At 40.0% G+C, this 15471-nt stretch overlaps 1 protein-coding gene across 9 annotated transcripts in view; it reads right to left on the reverse strand.

The window, feature by feature from the left end:
* Positions 1-10740, reverse strand: part of MEGF10 (multiple EGF like domains 10) — a 366325-nt gene extending 355585 nt beyond the window's left edge. For 7 of the 9 annotated variants that reach the window (XR_012069865.1, XM_072957545.1, XM_072957544.1 and 4 more), the window contains exon 1: positions 10581-10740. The gene's annotated coding sequence lies outside the window, so the exon portion shown is untranslated. Of the gene's footprint in view, positions 1-10576 lie in introns of all 9 variants that reach the window. The other 2 variants (XM_072957546.1, XM_072957543.1) reach the window with 1 other exon arrangement.
* Positions 10741-15471: the final 4731 nt, after the last annotated feature.

Here is a 15471-nt window from a genome sequence, read left to right on the forward strand (position 1 = left end):
AAAGTCCCCCTAGTAGCCCTGCAGGACATTCACGTCTTCATACAACATAGACAAGATCACCCACTCGTGTGTCTGGGCACCCTGTGTTCCTTCCTCCCTGCTCCAGGCCACTATAAAGCTGAATGGCCCGTGTCCCAGGATTGCTGATCCTTCTCCTGGGCCACCAGTGGGAAAGGTTCCGAGTTTCAGGGCCTGCTGAGCTCAGATGGAGAGAAGCCACTGGTTCCCTTCAGAAACCAGGGCTGTCCAGACACCCTGGGGCTTTGCTCTTTTGGAGCCCATCTTACCTGAGTATAGCCACGTGGTCATAAGTGTATAGGATGTATAGGGACTTCATCCAGACAACACATTTCTGATGTTACAATTTCAAACAAGCAAACGAAAATCTACCATATACTACAGGGTGTTAAAACTAAAGTGTTGGCTGAGGCACCAAGACACATGAGGTACTATATTCCAGAGGAAATACCAGATCACATAAAGATTGCTGAAGACTTGGAGAGAGGGTATTTGGAGGATTTTATTAAAGAAAGGTGTGCTCTCACTTCCTGCCAAAGTAAAAGGTGGGGGTCACGTAATGTCAAGAGAAAGAGACATAAGCGGGACTCATCAGAAAGCCTAATGTATGTGGTCATGTGATTAAAGACTCCTGGAGCCCTCAGTAATCCCTCTGGTCCCAGCAGCTGGCAGGTCAAAAGGCAGCTATCTAGAAACACATTATCTAAAAATGTGGTTTGATTATCCCACTGTTGATGAGTATCAGACAATGTTGTGTAACTTACTATAGTCATTTTCATACAGTATTTGTAGCATCAATTACTTTTCCTTTCTAAAATTATGTTTAAGGACCGATTTGTTTTTAAATAAAGACTGATTTTTAACTTGTAATATTGTAGCTTGTAATATTCTCCCACTCCCAAAGGAAATCGTGATATAATCTTTTTTCCTAAGCTAATGCTTTAAAAGGAAGTGGAATTAACATAGGATTCGGACTACATATTGCTGCTCTTGGGTACAGTGCTGCTTTCTTCCAGATGTCCCATCATAACATTGTAAGGGCTTACTGGATCACATAACTCTTTGGTCAATTTATCGAAGGAGGCAGGGGTTCACTTAGACTAGGTTTGTTTTGTTTGTTTGCTTATAATAATGCAGCGACTTATGGAAATCTGACAAGAGGAATCACAGCAGGGCCAGGCCTTAAGAAGTCCTCTTAAAGAGCCACAGAAAGGATATAATCTACAGCACAATAAATACAATCAACACTGCTGTATGCTATGTATGAAAGTTGTTAAGAGAGTTAACTCCTAAGAGTTATCACAAGAAAAAAAATTTGGTCTATTTCTTTAATTCTGTATCCATGTGAGCTGATGGAATTTCACTAAACTTATTGTGGTAATCACTTCACAATGTAAGTAAGTCAAATCACCATGCTGTACGCCTTCAAGATTCAGGGCTGTATGTCAATTATATCTCAGTAAAACTGGAAAAATAAAGCAATGGGCCAATATGAATTGTTTTAATTCTATTAAATACAAATGGTAAATTAAAAAAAAAAAAAGAACCACAGAAACTGAGGCAGTACCCTACTCACAGAGCCTCAGCTTCTTTCTTTCCCTGTTCTCTCCTTACTGTCTCCTCTTTACTCAGTATCTGCTTTCTCATAACTTCGGCTTGCTCATGCCCACATTCCTGCAGACCCTTCTGTTCAGCAGTACAACAATCCTAGTCCCTGAGCTTCTCTACTCTGAAACTCCAGAAGAGGAATTTTACTCAGCTTGTATTTCACAACCAGCCACCCAAGTCATACATTGGCTGATCAAGCCTGTAGACAGAGCCACCCTTGGGTCAAGCACCCATCCCTGGCCTAATCTGCCATGGGGACCCATCAGGTGGTATGCAAATCATACCCTCTGCCCACTCAGCAGAGACTGGAAGCATGGCTGGCAATGATCAGGAGGTCTGGTACACATCCAGGAAGTTTAAGAACGTGTTCTTCCGCCACATTCAAGAGAAGTCAAGAGAAACAGTTTGGTAAGTTCGTTTACCTCCTACTCATGGGAGTGGATGAGAACTTGAACCAGGGCAATGGGAAGTAAACAGATAACAGGACATGTTCAGGAGATGGGTTGACAAAACTTCATGATCGGCTGGAGAGGTGGGGGAAGAGTGAGTAGAGGGAAAGCATGAAGTCGGGGAGAACTCCCTGTCTTCCTGCAGTGGCTGTTAACCAAATCCTGGTACTTGCCATTCACTGAGAGAAAGAGTATAAGAAGAAGGGAGGTTAGTTTTTTGGTTATACTTGGTGAATGGCAAAGATGGAATGTGGGGAATTTGCTAAGCTTGTGGGACATCCAGGTAAAGATTAAATCTGGAAGTTCAAATCAGAGGTCTGGGCTTGAGGTACTGACTTGAGAGCTTCCAGAATGTGGCTGGAACTGCATCTATCGGGAATATGAGGAGAAAAGCAGACTAGGACCAAGTCCTTGGGAATACCAATCTTGACCACATGGGTAGAGGAAGGGCCAACGAAGGAATGTAAGCATGAGAGGTGACAGAACTAGGAGTGGGAAAGTTCATCCAATTTGTATTAATCAATGTCTTTCATTATTTGATAGCGTAAAGACTATTCTAAGCATTGGGGATAGAGCAGCAAACAAGATAGCCTAGGTTTCTACTCAGGGACTTGCATTCTAGAAGGAGAGACAGACAACAAAAATATCCCAAGAATAACAAAATAAAATAACCCATATCTTGAAGTCAGAGGAGGAATCGTTCCCGGAGTAACTGACAGTACACCAAACGTCAACTGAGCTAGGATGGGGACTGAAAAGAAGACGATGGATTTGAAAGTTAGGATATCTATGCTGTGGTAAGCCGAAAAATGGTCCCCCAAGTATCCAGTACCTAATCACTGGAAACTGTGAGTGTTACCTAATATGGAAAAGGAACTTTGCAGATGCAATTAAGTAAAGGATCTTAAGATGAGGAAATTATCATAGATAATCCAGGTCAATTCCAAATGTAACCACAAGTGCCCTTATGAAAGGGAGAAAGAGGGAGATGTGACTACAGACAGGAGGTGAGAGACGTGACAACGGAAGCAAGAGGTTGGAGGGATATGTGAGAGGGGCCCTGAGCAAGGAATCCAAGTGGCCTCCAGGAGCTAGAAAAAGCAAAGAAACAGATTCTCCCCTAGAGCCTTCAGGAGCAAGCCCTGCCAGCATCTTGACTTTAGCCCAGTGAAAGTAACTTCAGACTTCTGGCCTACAGAACTGTCGGAGAATAAACTTGTGTCGCTTTAAGCCACCCAGTTTGTGGTGATTTGTTACAGCAGCATTAGGAAACTAATACAAAAAATAACTTGACCTTATTGAGAAAAATTCTGGTGGCGAAAGGGAAGAAGATACAGACTCAAAGAAAACTGCATGTAGATGATGAGTAAGAGGTTGCAAGAGATAGTAGCAGATTATCTATCTTCCAGGAAGTTTTCAAACATATCTCACTTCATCCTCTAAGGAAAAGCAGAAGAGAAGAGCTGAAGACATGATTGATTAGCTCAAATCTCCAAAATGGTAAGCGGTGTTGGGGAAATACTAGAAACTTCAACCCATCCTAGAAGAGCTAAGCAACTGGGCAGTAGAGTTCAGGGGCTTCCAGAGCACCCCTGACACTCGAGAGTAAACCATGACAATCCACCTTAGTCCACAGACATGCACCGGACCTAAGACTCCCGCTCACCACAGAGCCCAGAATCTTTAAAACTGTGACTCAAAATCCTGTATCCGCGACAGATCTTATCTCTCTCCAGTGACACAGAAACTCATGCCAACCAATGAGGTAGTGTCATAAGAGATTGGACTCATCTGGCCAGTCTTTAATTTAGGCACTGATGTTTTTTACTCTTTACCTCCCTTCTCAGGTTCAAAAGGGATGACCACCAAAACCACAGTATTTCTGAATTCTAAAGCCAAGAAGAGTGTGGAGCTTCAGGAAAAGGAGGAACTATTACAATCATACAAAGATGGAGAACAACTCATAGGAGCAGTGCCAGCCAACAGATTAGAGAAGAAAAATTCAGCCATAGGCATCCCTTCTTCATGCCAAAATGTTGTATTTGATCTATTCCTGATGGAAAGCTTTCTACTCTCAGAAACAAGGTATGCAGCATAATATTAACTGGAACTTTTCTTAATGATTCAGAACGATGAAGAAGTAGAAAGGAGACAGGTTAAAGACAAGTTCAGCCTATGGTCTCACTGTTCTACCCTGAGAAATCCTGATGGCCTTGCCGCAGCATTGCATTGTACAGAACCCCAGCAATGACCCCACATCCTCCTGTCAAGGTCAACACATGCTCTGTCCACCAAAGCAGGAAACAGGGAAACCAATCATAAAAAACACTGCACTCAAAACTAGGTTAAAAACGTACAATTGCATCATGGGACTAGGTTAACTATCAGTTGGAAAACTCCCTTATTCAGGACAACTTATGCCTTGACCAGGTTAAAGAAGGCATTATTGTATGTTCTTTGTAAGGAATTTAATGTCAAGAAAAGAAAATGGGCATCTATTTATAATCTGGGTAATAAAGAGGCATTAGAAATTGGGGCAGAACTGACAGAGGAGATAAGATTTAGGAATTAACTCCACCTGTCCCTACATTTTCTTTGTAAAATTATCACCAAAGTAAGGCTAGCATCACTATTTTAAGGGTGGAGATTAAGACATTCAAAAATCACAGTTTGTGAGATTTATTCACATTGTGATTGCTGACTTCTAGTATCAGCTTTTGTTCTGCATGACAGCTCTCGTCTTGCAAACTAGCAAGATTCCTGAATTTGGCAAGGATCCCGCTCTGTGAAGCACTTTCAAGTTAGAGCTTTTAGCAATGTCACATTTCTCCAAGCCAGTAATAAAGAAAAGGTTGAGAGGGCAAAGGATGCCACTGAGTTCTCAACTAATCTGCATCCAAGCTGGCAGATGCAGGCCAACACATCTAGGGTGATCATGACCTTTGAGTTACAAAAGTATTTTTAATCTCTTTACCTTACCAAATAACTCTGATAGATCAAACATAATTTAGAGATCCCCACCCCCACCCTTTGCTCTATTCATTTAAAGTAGTGCTTTCTATTTGTATATATGTGACTACATGGAAAATACAGTATTTCATTTCTTGCTATGTTTAATAGTCTGTACACAAAGTGAAGCCAAAGGATGCCTTAAGAGAAATAAAAAGAAACACTACAATCATTCTAAGTAAATTTTCCAGGAGGAAGGAAGAGTGAAACATGTGATTACAAATACTTAGGAAGAAGCTTCACTTTGCCAATGGTGCAGAGCCTACAATTATGTGCAATTCCCTACTTAGACTTTTTAGTTATGCTGAACATTGAAAAAAGCTAAATGAAGGGGAGGAGAAAACAGAAAAGGGGAGATTTAAGGATTCAGTGTATGGTGTACATTTAAATGGAGCACTTTACCATAAGGGGGCAGTTAAGAGTCTGATAATCCTGCTGGTATCCTATTGGCAAATCATTTTTTTTTTCAACCATGAATTTTGGATCCTTATAAATCTTCCTTATTATTTTGAAGTCAAGAATGGTTCCTCCTGCTCACAAAACATGATCAGTTTCCATTGATATTTTTTAATGCTCTGACTGGTTTTGCATGTGTAGAAAAGACAAATCTTCAACTATTGGAAATAAATCTTATTTTTCCTCGCTGCCAAATCAATAATATGGTCCTAGTCTATCACCATCAGATAAGTAGATGTGCCTTGCATAGCTAGACATGTGCTGTGATTTTCAGCAAGAACAAGAATGTAGTTAAAGACCCAGACTGAGACATGTTCAGAGCACATTATGAATTCTTTCCAGTTCTATCCTAGGGTGTCCCCTGAAGCCCCAGTTTAACTGTGTGACTCACTCAGGGAGGACATCCTCCCAAACTGGGAATCTCAAGGAGGGGAGAGAAGAGGCCTTCAGGACTTGGGCCTCAGCAGGTAACAGGAAGATCACCAGATGACCAGATACGAGAAAGAGGCCAGATGGCTGCAGGGCTTTGGCCTTTACAGATCCCTGGGGTCTTCTCTACCCCTCAAACTGGAGATGAGTTTACATTAGAATTGGTGCTCTGGGGAAGGGGTCGCAAATCTGAAGATGAGCAAACCACAGGACCACTCAGAGGCATCAGAAAATGAAGTCTAAGATTCTACAACAGCCCAGACTTTTTTTGTTGTTCCCTTTCATCATTTACAAGTAAAATGTGAAATAAGTGATGAGAAATAGCAGTTATATTACCTAGAGTTAAATAACATTTTCTATTTTCCCCCAACTTGTATTTAAAAAATATATTTAAAAAAATTTTTTTTCTTCCAGAAATCCTGGGATATAAATAGGGCCAGTATTATTAGCCCTACTTTTGAGATGAGAACTGTGAGGCCCAGAAAGGGGAAGTGGCCTCCATCAGGTCATGTGGTGAATCAAAGGCAGCCCAAGGAAGACTACCCAGTTCTGCTCTCGTTTAATCCAGAACATTCACTCTATTGGCTTTAAGCATCCCTTTCCTCCTTTTCCCTTTGGTGCTTCTCTTTTGAACATGATCCCTTATCAACTGTGGAGTGAGGATGGATCCACGTTCAGAGCTGCAAAGAACTGTTGTTGAAAGGTCCCCCAAGGGGACTGTTTCCCTTGCTTACCTGCAAAGCCAATGTCTGAAAGTAATACGGAAGTCCCTTAGAGGCATCTGCTGGGATTCCTCCCACCCGAGGCTGCTGTAATTAGCTCTGCTAACAACTGTGATTGAACACAGCTAGTTGGAGTCACTGTTCACTGACAGGCACAGATAAGAGCCACATCTCAGCAAGTGGTGCTCTAAACGGTATTCCCTGCTTGGTTAAACTCATGTAAGGCACTTATCAGAAACACTGTTCTCAAACTCAGCTAGCAGCAGGCAGTGTCATTGCAACACCTTCCACAGCCCTCAGAGGAGGCCGTAACAGATCCCCAGTGAGTGTAACGCCAAGCAGTGAGAGAGACTGTCAATTCTGACCTTGCCCAGGAACTGGATGCCCCTCCTTCTAATGTAAAACATAAGTGTGGCCTTGCACGATTATTAGAAAAAGCAGTCTTCGTCTTCCTGATCCTTAAGACTCCCACAGTTTCAGATCTTCCCTATAAGAACACTTGTAAGTGAAAGTTACAATGCATGGTACATTCAGCCCATGCTTTTCAGAGGCTATGCTCTTATTAGAAGCAAAACAAAATGCTGTTTACGAACACCTGCTGGTGAGGACCGAGCCAAGAGGCAGCGTGGGTGGTGGATGGGAGGTGTTGCCCTGGCAGTAAATCCAAGTGGCTCTCACCAAAGGAAGTGTATCTAGGAAGCTATCAGAGCAAGAGGTAAATACTTAGTCATTCAACAAAAAGGACTGCTCATCTCCAACAAGAGGAAGTCTGATTTCAAAGAGCTCACAAAATGGTGGGATGGCAATTCTCTTTTCAATCCACTCTCTATTCACAATATACATTCCTTTGTTAAGAAACATGAGTCTCTGTAATCAAACCCCTGTTGACAAGGTGTTAAAGAGCTACAATTTGGCTGCTTGGTGTTATTTCAACAATAGTTTTTGCATTGTGATTCTAAATAACTTAACAAAAAAGGACCCAAATCCTTCTGTGGTCTAAAACACCCTGCTGTATATATCCTATGCCTTCTCATCTACTCCCCAGTGTCATGAAATTTTGGTTCTACTTCTGCAATGTTTTCTCAAATCCACCTGTTTGTTTCATTGCTCATTGCTGCTATCATACTTGAGGGCTTCATCATCTCTTTCCTACACATTGCACTAGCCTAACCTCCTCAATGGTCTCTTCTGCCCTCCCACCACATCCCCCATCCACCTCATCACCACCACCAATTATCTTTCCAAAGTACAGCCCTGATCAGTCCACTCACAAACCTATCGTGGCTCTCCATTGCCTACAAAAATGAAAACCAATCTGCAGAACTTTTGGCAGAATCTGCAGAATTTATGGCAATAAAAGCCCTGCATCTAGCTCCCATCTACTATACCCTTCATGTATCCTAAACTTCATCCCTTACAGATAACTTGCCCTTGAATGAAAGCACCATCACTTTGACTATACCTTTAAGCATGCCTTTCCTCCTTAAAAAAATCACCCTTTTGACTTAGCTCAAATGCCACTTCCTCCAGGAAATTTTCCACCACTTTCTTCCAGTTTAAATTAATTAATCACTCTTTTCATCAAGTTCATATAGCACTGTATATATACATATATATATCTTTTTGAGATATGATTCACATACTATACAATTCACCCATATAAAGTATATGATTCAATGGTTTTTAAAAAGTCACAAAATTGTACAACCATTAATACAATTTTCAAACATTATGTGAACTTTTTCCAGGACAATATAAATCTATTATGTTTTTATTTTTCTTTCTAAGGAAATAGAGAAACTAGCTTTAACTAGTTTCTAATTTATTAACCAATTTTCTAACTCATTTAACCTTTTCTCCATATGATCTAGCTTCTGTCCTGGATTCTAAGCATTTATCTTGCATTTTTTGAAAATGAAAACCAAAATTAAACATAATGCCTATATTGGCTCTGATCAGTTCTGTGTTGGCATTTTATATTTTTACCTTGTGATATTTTTTCATCTTTACCCTTAACTTGCACCTAACCTTACTGACTTCCTTTAGAAAAACATACATTCTTCCAATTTATTAAAGGCTACTTTGAAGTGAACCGAAACAAACCAAAAAAAACAAAAAAACAAACATTTTAATCACCCCTAAAAGAAATTTTGTACTCAGTAACAGTTTCTTCCCATCTCCCTTCCCACCACCTCCAGCCCTGGGTAACCACTAATCTATTTTCTGTCTCTATAGATTTGCCCATTTAGGGCATTTTATATAAATGGAATCATGCAATATGTGGTGGTTTTTGGGCCTGGCTTCTTTCACTTAGCATAATTTTTTTTAAGTTCACCAATGTTGTAGTATGTATCAGTACTTCATCCCATTTTAGTGTTGAATAGTAGTCTGTTTATAGATATGCTACATTTTACTTATCGATTTATCAACTGATGGACATTTGGGTTTTTCAACTTTTTAGCAATTATGAATAACGCCTCATATACACTTTGATTATCATTTAATATGTTCAGCTTAGTTTTAAAAAGTTTTGGTGTTTTGGTCTGTTTTATCAATTGATTATAAACTCCTTGTGGACTAAGACCACTATTTTCACTCTGTAATCTCCACATAGCAAGTATTCAATAAATGTCTGAAAAATGGATGAATGGGCAGGTATTCTAGGCCCTTACTGTGCAGATTATCATACATGATACTCAGAATAAAAACATTAGGGTAGACTTGGTAATAGTCCTGAAGTGGGCTCAGTAAGTTTACCCAATGAATTATAACATTTAAACATTATTAGTTCTTAAATAAACTTTTATCTCTCCACTATTTCCTGGAATTCCACACATGGATACTACAGTTGAATATCTCATAGAGGCAGTTCTTTCGCTAATAATAGTTGTGAACTAGGTAGACAGAACCTGGGAGACACCAGATTTTTTCTCCTAAATTGACTCCACAGTGTCTTATTGTTGCTCTTGGCTTGACTGAGGTTATTATTCTAATCTAGTGTAGTTCTCAACCTTGGCAGAGCATCTGAATCCCCCATGGAGCTTTTTCAAGATACAAATTATTTGGGTCCAACCTCCCAGATGATGATTCTGTACTTTGGGTAGGGGCCCAGGTGCTCACATGTCCTAAAAGCTGTAAAGATGTTGCTCATACACAGCCAGGTTCAAGAATTCCTATTTCAAAAGTTGCCCTGAGGTTAAAAAGAACAAATTTTACAGAGCATATATGAGCACCTTTACTCCTGGAGAGTATTCCACTCATCCTGGGATCATGCCCATTAATACTATCTAACATTTATAAGGCCCTTTTTATTTGGAAAGAGCTTTGCGGCCATCTTTTATTAGCCAGGCTTGCATGCTGGGTGACCTTGTACAAATCACGTAATTTCTTAGTGTCTTAAATTTCCTCAAATGTAAACCGTAGGTGGTAATACTGACCCACCCTCAAGGGATACTGTGGAGACCAGTAGGGGACTGAGAGGCACTCAGTAAACATAAAAATGTTACACGCATGCTTATTAGACAGATATGAAGTCCTAGTCACAGCCCTTTAAAATGAGACAAATACCAAAATAAACTCTTAAACAAGACTTTCTGCAACCTTCATTGTCAACTGAGAGATCTTTTCCGAGCACTAAAGTACGGTAATTCCCCCTTTCCACCTAGACTAATAAGCAGGTATAATCTGCAGTCACAAAGAAAGACAGAGCTAATGATGGCAGCAAATAAATGTATAAAACAGTCCTGAAATATAGTTTGTTAACCTTCTCATTTATCATTTGTAGTGCAATTAGAGATTATATATATATAAATACACCCTTCTGAAAAATATTCTTAGAAAACCTTTGTGCATGTTCACATAAGTCTTTAAGCTGGTGCTACATACTCACTGTTGATGTTAAGCTTCAAGTTGTTTTCTATATTGCTGATGGATTTTCGTGGCCATATTTAGCCTCTTCTTGCCTCCCCCACGTGGCTGGAAGAATACATGGTCAAAATGAGACCTTGAGATCTATCTCAAGTTGGGAGTGGGTAAGAACGGGGAGGCAGAGGAAGAGTCTCCAATCCTGGAATCAGAGACAGGTCTCATGAGGATGATGACCCACAACTAAGGGCTCAATTGCACCATATTTTCAGCTTCTTGGAAAAGGGAGGCCAAAAACAGACATGGTTTTTCCTTTTTTTCATTTTGCTTTGAGAGGGCCACAAAATTTCAAGGGCCAGGTCTAACTACATATTCTAGTTCATTTAAAGTTGAATGGTTTCTGCGACTGAATGAGAATTAGTTCCCTCATGTCCACCATGGCTGATTTGAGCCAGGAATCCTAAACAAGCATGACCTTCCTGGGGCCACTTGGCCTCGACCATGATCTTTCCTCTTAGGGTGCCTGAGGGTTTGGGCTACATTCCCAAGGGAAGTAGTCTACTTTGGTTACGCTCAGGACCTGCTAACAATTAAATTCTATTAAACAAATATTCACTGAGTACCTGTGTCTGTGGTTAATACTGTCGTGCTTACTGTGGAGGCTACATAGAGTTCCTTGGGAGGCTTACAGGGTTGCTCCTTGAGTCAGCACAAGACCAACAACCTCCCCACAGAGACTCCTAGGGTTTGGTCAGCCGACAGACTGATTTCCTGGGGACACTTAGACTGGCCCTCAGCAGACACCAAGTTGAAGTGTCACTTAACTTCTCACACAGCATTTTCCTACCTGTGATATCCCATTAGACCTCCATCAGAATTCAGAAGCTCCCGTGAAAAGAGCCTCTGTGCAGAAAGACTTATTGGACAGGGAAATTTTCTGTTACAATAGTTACTGTTTTTTAAATAAGATTAATTCCAGTATGTTTCTATCTCAATGATCTTTGAGAGTCTCAGCATTTTTGCTTAACATCTTAAGGGAAGAAAGAGTTACGTAGGCTTCATTTTAATAGTTAAAAGAAATTAATGCTAATACATGCCTTCAGTGGGATTCGCTTGGTACCCTGAACTCTTCCTTCCATCAATATGGAAAATCCCCAGAAGTATGCATAGTGGATTTTTCCTCTGTAAAGAGATGCAAATGGTTACAATCAGTTGTATGATTTCCTCTGAGTCTTTCAAAGTCCTGTTTTCTCCATATCTCAAGGTAAGAATCTCTGCTTTGCAGATCTAGAAGCCAAGACATCAAGACTTAGTTTCAACACCTCCCTCTATGAAACACAGGCCACTGCGTCTCAGCCCAGTGCTTTCCCTGAAATCACAAGGAAAAGTCATATATTTTAAGACAGGAGAAATCAGGTATAATTTTCTGGTCTGGTACTTGTTTTCCATATCTTTCACAGGGGATTCTTAAGATCTTAGTATCTGAAATGAAATTTAATCATCCTTATATGTTAACTATACCTTCTCTCTTTCAACTTCTTAAAAAAACACACAAACATACAAAAAAAAAATGGAGAAACACTCAACTATTTACTCATGAATCTATGACTCCGGTCACAAAATACAATCTGGGCAAAGCCAAACAAGGCATTAGAGGGTTGAGAGACAAGGAGAATGTTGTATATCAGATCTAGAATGTTGAAATGCCCCATTTTGGTGGTTCTCATTTGTCTTCATGCAGAAAGTCAACACTGGCCTGTCATTTGTAGTAGATATTTGCCCTAGAGAAATATTTCTCTGACTGATCATGGACAGGCATTTTTAAAGAAAACTTTCACAAAACCAGATCGATAAAAAGCACCCTATTTAACAGATGTTAAAATTTTCCACTTTTAACTTTTATGTCATCTAAAAATCCTCTTTAGAGCATCTCTTAATTTCTTTACAGGAAGATTTAAACAAGAAATCTGTTTCCTTTCTAAATACTTCTGGGTTAACAGTAATACTTCTCTCACTTGTATTTTAGTCCTGATGATTAAACACTAAAAATGCTAATTAGCAGCCTCTATCTGGAGAGAGGAAAAACTATTTCTTGATGGGCAAAATTCAAGCTGAGATGGAGACCTCATAGGGCACTAAGATAAATGGGTTAGGTTACATGCTAAGGAGAAGCAGTCAGGGGTCAAACTGACCAACTCCAGAAAGAGACTCTGTCTTAGTGGAAAGACTAAGCTGAGGTCAGAATGTATTAAAGATACAAGACTAAAGTTAATAAAACACAGACATTTGTTGTTAGTTGTGGGACAGAGAAAACAGGGGAAATACCCTTTGAATTTCTTTTTAACCTGGAGCTGACTTTAGACATAGAATTAACTCACATGTTAAGAAATTACCTTTATTTCTCTCCTATTTACTTTTTATTTCTGGAAAGACAATGAGTTAGAGTGAAGGGGATATTATTAGATGGGCATCCTGGGTACACTGTCCAGAATCTGCACTCATTCTTCCCATAAGTACACATCCGTGAGGAAGTGAAGAGTGCGCCTTTCCCATTCCACATCTGTCAGTTATATGATCATTTTCTCACCCACTTAAGGAAGGAAAATAACATATATCTTGTTGGAATGCTGTGAAGGTTAGAAAAGTCAATGTATGGGAAAACACTTGGAGACTAAGCAGATAATAACAGCACTCAATACATGTTAGAATAATGAGTGAATGGGAGAAGTCAGAGATTAGTCCAGCCCCCATTGCCCACAGGCTAAAACCTATATGTTTAGCTGAGAATTCAGTGCCCTGGAAAATCTGCTCTTTCCACTCTCCTGCCCTTTTTCTACAACTGCCCTGCTGCAGTCCAACATTCTCTAGTACATCTTGAATTTGCCCACCTTGGTGTCTCCCTGTCTTTCCCACCACCGTCAGCCTCTATTTGCCAAAATTCTACCCATCTCTCAAGAGTCTCAAATCCCACTCTCTCCAGAAATCTTTAAGGGACTCTCCTTCTCCTCTTCTAAACCCTGGCGACTGCCGTCTAGATCACTCTGGAAGACATAATCCACCAACCACTTATTGCCCCTGCAGACTGCAATGCACTACCCACCTCTGTGCATCACAGACCACGGTGCCTTGCCAAGACTAGGTGCTGAATAGACTCATGATTGAATGAATGCATGATTTGTCACCCTGCCCCTGTTGTGCTCTTGGACAAAACACTTTGCCTCTTTCAGTCTCAGCTGCCTCAGCTGTGAGCAGAGGATAACAGCACGGATGTACTCCCCAGGTGTGCTGTGAAGAATAAACCAATGACTGAAAAGCAATTTGAAAATGTAAAATGAAATGCTATATATAAATGTTACATAATCAAAATCATTTCCCTCTGTATTATGTTTTATTTGGCTTTATATCTTGGAATCCTTTGTGAATTTCAGAATTTCACAGATGCAGTACTATCCACATTAGCACCTAAATTCTCGTGGGTAATAAATGATTGTGTGTATTATAGCTCACGGCTACTTTTCCCTGGCATACTTACATGTGAATCTGTCATAATTTGGGGTATTCATAATAACTAATGATACAATTCATATCTAAAGGATAATCCATTTTTTTCCTTCTTTGGCTAGCCAGTTATCATTTCCATATTGTTGCCTCAAGGGAAATAATTTCCATTAAACTCAAAACCCAGACGATGAGCACACTGTTTAGAAGTCCAAGTCTTCTAGGAGCTTACAACATAAGACCGGGAAAGTGGTTTAGAGTTTTGAAGCACTTGTTTTTTAAGACCCTTTTTCTGTTAAATGGTAAGTCCCTCATTTGCTTTATTGTAACATATGTGCCACTAAGTGCTCACTGTAGCCTGATTTCCTATGTATCAGGAAAGGCTGGATTAGTTCACTCCATATGAAAGCAAGGCAATGGTAGTTTTAAAAGCTATTTCCTTTCTCAGTATGTTCAAGGAAGAGGTTGCCCATAGAAAAATAAAAATTTTTGAAATATCTCCAGCACCCATAAAAAGAGGATTTTGACTTTAAGTGCACAGCAGGATATTATTTCTAGACTAGTCCTTCCACACAGTAGAAACTGAGGAAGAGATGGCAGTGACATCATGAGGTAGTTAAGGATCAAGTGAGTCATTAGCTGAAGAGGCTCAGAACAGTGTATGGCATAAAGTAATTGCTCAATAAATATCAGAGGTTGTTATTATTGGTAGAGAGCCCACTATCAGCCCTGCTCTGTGCTATGAGTTACATACAGCTTCTTGTTTCAGATCCACAACAAGCCACTAAGAAAAAATTTATCCCCTTCTGGCTCTGAGAAATGAAGCTACTTGTCCAAGGTCTTAAAATCAGGAAGCAGAGGAAAGAAAATCCAACCCTTGCTCTATGGTATTTCCAGAGTCCATATTCTCTGTCCTGTTTCTTAGCAGCCTTACTGTTCTTATTTTTTACGAAGGTTGGAGCCCATTTTCCCTCCCTGAGGACATGATCCTCCCTTCCTCCATGTCTAATTCCTAAGTGTTACTCACTTTGTTGTCAAGTTTTAAAATTAAGACTATTTTTTACCTCTTCTGGCAGACTTCTGAACAATCTGTCTTATTTTTATATCAGGCCAGTTTTGACAATCATTCTAGCTTTTCATCCCATTTGTACACACATAGTGGCATCCATTTTTAAGAAGCTCAGCATAGTTTTCCTTCTGGGGCATGTATGAAGAAATTCCATGTTTTTGTGAAACAGAGGCTTCCCTTCCCCACCCATTTCTATTATCACGTTTTTACTTAGTTGGATCTGTGGCAATATAACTCTCACATGGGGTAGTGGCACTGTCATTCCAATGCAATGAGATATCATTGTTTTGTGGGTGGTATGACCCTGGCTGCAGATATTATGCCAGAGTTCTCTCTCTGTTACAAAAAT

The sequence above is a fragment of the Vicugna pacos genome, chromosome 3, assembly GCF_048564905.1.
Source record: "Vicugna pacos chromosome 3, VicPac4, whole genome shotgun sequence".
In the NCBI taxonomy this organism is placed as follows: domain Eukaryota; kingdom Metazoa; phylum Chordata; class Mammalia; order Artiodactyla; family Camelidae; genus Vicugna; species Vicugna pacos.